Genomic DNA, 5,725 nt, shown 5'->3' on the forward strand with positions numbered 1-5,725 from the left:
TGGTCAATCTTCCAATGATATGCCTACAAATACGTCACAATGCTGCAGACACCTTGGAGAAACGACAGAAAGGGCAGGCTCATTCCTGGCGCATTCACAGCCATATAAGGAGACATTGGAACACAGCGCCTTCAGAATCTGGGGCATTTCCTGTATGAAACTTCATCTTGGTTTCGCCTGTAGCATTAGTTCTGGGGCACTCACAGATAATATCTTTGCAGTTTTGGAAACGTCAGAGTTCTTCTTTCCAAAGCTGTCAATTACATGCATAGTCGAGCATCTTTTCATGACAAAATATCTTGTTTAAAACGGGAACGTTTTTTATCCAAAAATTAAAAGAGCTCCCCCTATCTCGATGAAGTTATATAAATAGTAGGACAAGCAATGTCCGAGTGTCATTGACTAAAATACAGTAGAATATAATACAGTATATACATATGAGATGAGTAAAGCAGTATGTAAACATTATTCATTAGGGCTTGGCCCCTTTTTTCTCCACTTCCTGTCTGAATGACGTGCCCAAAGTAAACTGCCTGTTGCTCAGGCCCTGAACCCAGGATATGTATATAATTGGTACCATTGGAAAGAGAACACTTTGAAGATGGTAGAAATGTTAAAATAATGTAGGAGAATATAACACTTGATATGGTAGGAGAAAATCCAAAGAAAAACCAACCAGAACTTTTTCTTTTTGAGAGACCATCCTCTTAGAAATTCAAGAGAAGGGTCATATTGAAAATTAGCTCCCTGGATGCAATTCCCATGGCTTCCACAGGGTGTCAGCAGTCTATGTTCAGGCTTGTAACTTCAAAAACTAATAAGAAATAACTGTTTAAGTAGAGGGACACAGTCTTGGAAATTTGTGTTTGCGCACACCATGACGACATTACGCACCTGCTAAAATCGGTTTCCTATTGAACAATACTTCTTTCCGTAATAAATATTATAGTTTGATTGCATTTTAGGGTATCTGAGGAGTAGATAGAAACATATTTTTCCTGAAGAGCGGTTATTTTCCTGGCACCACCCTGCCAGGGCCCTCATCTCCTCCATGTAGGCTGTCTCGTCATTGTTGGTAATCAGGTATATTACTGTTGTGTCGTCTGCAAACTTGATGATTGAGTTGGAGGCGTGCATGGTCAGGGAGTGAACAGGGAGTACACAAGGGGGCTGAGCACGCACCCTTGTGGAGCCCCTGTGTTGAGGATCAGCGAAGTGGAGGTTTTGTTTCCTACCTTCACCACCTGGGGGCGGCCCGTCAGGAAGTCCAGGACCCAGTTGCACAGGGCGGCGTTCAGACCCAGGGCCCCGAGCTTAATGATGAGTTTGGAGGGTACTATGGTGTTGAATGCTGAGCTATAGTCAATGAACAGCATTCTGACATCGTTATTCCTCTTGTCCAGATTGGATAGGGCAGTGTGCAGTGCGATGGCGATTGCATCGTCTGTGGATCTATTGGACTGGTAGGCAAATTGAAGTGGGTCTAGGGTGTCAGGTAAGGTAGAGGTGATATGATCCTTAAATTGACTCTCAAAGCACTTCATGATGACAGATGTGAGTGCTACAGGGCGATAGTAATTTATTTCAGTTACCTTTGCTTTCTTGGGTACAGGAACAATGGTGGATATATTGAAGTGGGGACAGCAGACTGGGATAGAGAGAGATTGAATAAGTCCGTAAACACTCCAGCCAGCTAATCTGCGTCTGGGCCGGCAGCCCTGCGAGGGTTAACAAGTTTAAAATGTCTTTCTCACGTCGACCACAGAGAAGGACAGCCCACAGTCCTTGGTAGCGGGCCGCGTCGGTGGCACTGTGTTATCCTCAAAGCAGGCGAAAATAGGTTTTCAGCTTATCCGGTAGCAAGACATTGGTGTCCTCAACGTGGCTGGTTTTAGTTTGTAATCCGGCATTGTCTGTAGACCCTGACACATACGTCTCGTGTCTGAGCCGTTGAATTGCCACTCCACTTTATCTTTGTACTGAAATTTTGCCTGTTTGATTGCATTACGGAGGGAATAACTGATTCGCTAGTTTAGTTTTGCTCGAGTGCTGCCATCTGTCCACGGTTTCTGGTTTGGGTAGGTTTTAATAGTCACCATGGAAACAACATTCCCTATACTCTTCCTGATTAACTCAATCACCGTGTTTGTGCAATTTTATTCTCAGAGGCTACCCGGAATATATCCCAGTCTGCTGGATCATAACAATCTTGAAGCATGGCTTCCGATTGGTCAGAGCAGCGTTGAATAGACCTTAGCACGGGTACTTCCTGTTTGAAAAATGGAGTCGTGATCTGATTTGTCCGAAGGGAGGGAGTCGGAGGGCCTTTGTAGGCATCTCGAAAAGGTGAGTAGCAGTGGTGTAGTGTTTTTCCTAAGCTTTGACCTACAGTCAGTGTTGATAGAACTTTGGCAGCGTTTTCCTCAAATTTGCTCTCTGTTGTGAGTTTTCTTTGTTTGCCTTTGACATACTTCCTTTAGGAAAGATCATTCTTCATTTATAATTAGCTAACACAATGTGCACTTGGTGAACTGCGCTTGTTGGGAATGGCACAGTAGAGTTATGCAGGCATCATGCCGAGCCATGTATTACTAACCTTGTACTTGAAGTTGTGTTCATGTGGTGCATGAAACTACTTGGTAATCTAAAACATGGCTTTGGGTGTTGCCTCCACATTTCGCATGCAGGCCCTAACTGACCAAGGGCTGTCTTTCTGCTTTAACATAGGGTGTCGGAGTCTCCTGAAGACAGCTCACACATTTTCCATCATTGTCACCCATTGAAGTGACGATGAACATGATGCTAAGTCTGTAAGAGAAGAGGTAGGTAAAAATAGGAGGTTGTGCATGTGTATTGCATTCAAGGAATTGTGGCCTAGGTGTGCAGATAATCTTGCTAAGCATTCACGTGACATCAGAGCAATGTGTTTACATTCCTAATAGTTAGAGAAAATTTGGTGAACTGCATTAAATATGTTCCATACAATTATGACATGCCAATGCCAGTCACACGGGTCAATTAGAGAAAAGAAGACTGGGCAAAAGGTATTAACATTGAAGTATTGAGTGAATTCACTGAAGTGCAGTGGGGGGTATTTCATGTATGGGCACTGATAATCTCTCTTTAATTGATTGTTATAACTCCCTTTCTCAGGGCTGCATAGTGAGTGGGCAGGTGTTCATTTCTAACCATCCATCAGTTGATTGGACTGTCTTCTCCATAACCTAATAACATAAAGACATTTGGAAGGGAAGAAACAAATGTTCGATCAAGCTATTTGCCACACTTGTGAGCTTGCTGATGAAATGTTGCCTGCTGCACGTGAGGGGGGATTTAAATAGGGTTCAACAACAGCCACCCAATGTGGATTTCTCCAGATCAGGGACTGTTTTTTTTATCTCCCACTGTAGCCTCTGTTCTTCTGTTTCCCTCCTTTTCTCCTGCCATGATACTTTGTGCAAAGCTCTTTGTTGTGAGTTTTCTTTATTACTTGGAGTGCTTAAGTCTCTGTAAAGCTCTTGTGCATTCTACCTTAGTCTGTAGTCTGCACATTCAGTACTGAGCTCTCTCTGAGAGTAAAGAAAAGTATTCTGCATTACAGAGCTTACTACTGTGTGGACTGTCTCTTTTGTTTGGGTGACAATATAAGCAAGCAATATATGTAGGGCGTAACAATCACTCACTAACTTGTGAGCCTCTGTAATATGTTGCTTGTTGATATTGTCACCCAAACAAAGAGACAGTCCACACTGTAATCTATGTAATGCACAGGGTCACGCTTTACATGAAGTTGCCCTATGTGTATGTGCTTCTTAACACAGCGCATATCCAACCCGGAAGCCAGCCGCACCAATGTGTTAGAGGAAACACCATGCACCTGGCAACCTTGGTTAGCGCACACTGCGCCACAGGAGTCGCTGGTGCACGATGAGACAATGATATCCCTACCAGCCAAACACTCCCTAACCCAGACGACGCTAGGCCAATTGTGCATCGCCCCACAGACATCCTGTTCAGTTATGACAGAGCTTGGGCGCGAACCCAGAGTCTCTGGTGGCACAGCTGACGCTGCAGTACAGCGCCCTTAACCACTGCACCACCCGGGAGGCCCTAGTCGAGGTAATTGAGGTAATATGTACATGTAGGTAGGGGTAAAGTGACTATGATTAAATAATAATCAGGAAACTTAAAACTAAAAAAATTTGGCATGTGTCCTGAGATCCTCAAAAGGTTCTACAGCTGCAACATCGAGAGCATCCTGACCGGTTGCATCACTGCCTGGTAAGGCAATTGCTCGGCCTCCGACCGCAAGGCACTTCAGAGGGTAGTGCGTATGGCCCAGTACATCACTGGGGCAAAGCTGCCTGCCATCCAGGACCTCTACACCAGGCGGTGTCAGAGGAAGGCCCTAAAAATTGTCAAAGATCCCAGCCACCCCAGTCATAGACTGTTCTCTCTACTACCACATGGCAAGCGGTACCAGAGTGCCAAGTCTAGGACAAAAAGGCTTCTGAACAGTTTTTACCCCCAAGCCATAAGACTCCAGAACAGGTAACCAAATGGTTACCCGGACAATTTGCATTGTGTGGCCACCCCCCAAACCCCCCACTAACCCTCTTTTTACGCTGCTGCTACTCTCTGTTTATCATATATGCATAGTCACTTTAACTATACATTCATGTACATACTACCTCAATTGGCCCAACCAACCAGTGCTCCCGCACATTGGCTAACCGGGCTATCTGCATCGTGTCCCACCACCCACCAACCCCTCTTTTTACGCTACTGCTACCCTCTGTTCATCATACATGCATAGTCACTTTAACCATACCTACATGTACATACTACCTCAATAAGCCTGACTAACCGGTGTCTGTATATAGCCTTGCTACTGATATTTTCAAATGTCTTTTTACTGTTGTTTTATTTCTTTACTTACAAACACACACACACACACACTTGTTGTCGGTGATCAGGCCTACCACCGCTGTGTCGACGGCAAACTTAATGATGGTGTTGTAGACTTGGCCACACAGTCATGGGTGAACAGGGAGTATAGGAGGGGATTAAGCATGTGCCCCTGAGGTCTTACGGCTGAAATCCCGTTAACGGGATCGATATGACAACAGTCAGTGAAAGTGCAGGGCACCAAATTCAAAGAACACAAATCTCATAATTACAATTCCTCAAACATACAAGTATTAAACACCATTTTAAAGATACAATTCTTGTTAATCCCAGCACAGTGTCCGATTTCAAAAAGGCTTTATGACGAAAGCATACCATGCGATTATGTTTGGTCAGCACCTAGTCACAGAAAAACACTGCCATTTTTCCAGCCAAAGAGAGGAGTCACAAAAAGCAGAAAAACAAACAAACTGCATTTTATCCCCCAGAGCACTTCTCCTGGTGTGTTGAAGAGATGGCTTCTGCCTTTGTACTGAACCTTCATCCGAGCAGGGTGGATGAGGTAGCCAGTGATGTTCTTCTCATTCAGTGCTTTGGCGGCAGGTCTGAACTGCTTGCGACGTCTGGCGAGATCCACGCTCATATCCGGGAAAAGGCTGACCCTCTTTCCATCGATGGTGATGTCCCCTTTGGCTCTTGCGAGTTGCAATATCTCCTCTGTCTTACAACGGAGGAACCTGATCAGGACGGCCTGTGGGGGCTCATCTGGCCGGGGTTTTGGCGCTGATGTTCTGTGGGCGCGTTCGATTTCCAGCGG

The 5,725-nt window shown here is 44.9% G+C and overlaps 1 long non-coding RNA gene across 1 annotated transcript; it reads left to right on the forward strand.

Moving 5' to 3' along the window:
- Window positions 1-2,287: 2,287 nt before the first annotated feature.
- On the forward strand, window positions 2,288-3,459 carry LOC118400775 (uncharacterized). The gene is made up of 3 exons (XR_008076282.1): window positions 2,288-2,346; window positions 2,728-2,822; window positions 3,154-3,459. It is a non-coding gene; the product is annotated as an uncharacterized LOC118400775 (long non-coding RNA).
- Window positions 3,460-5,725: the final 2,266 nt, after the last annotated feature.

Source organism: Oncorhynchus keta, chromosome 22 (assembly GCF_023373465.1).
Source record: "Oncorhynchus keta strain PuntledgeMale-10-30-2019 chromosome 22, Oket_V2, whole genome shotgun sequence".
Taxonomy (NCBI): Eukaryota; Metazoa; Chordata; class Actinopteri; order Salmoniformes; family Salmonidae; genus Oncorhynchus; species Oncorhynchus keta.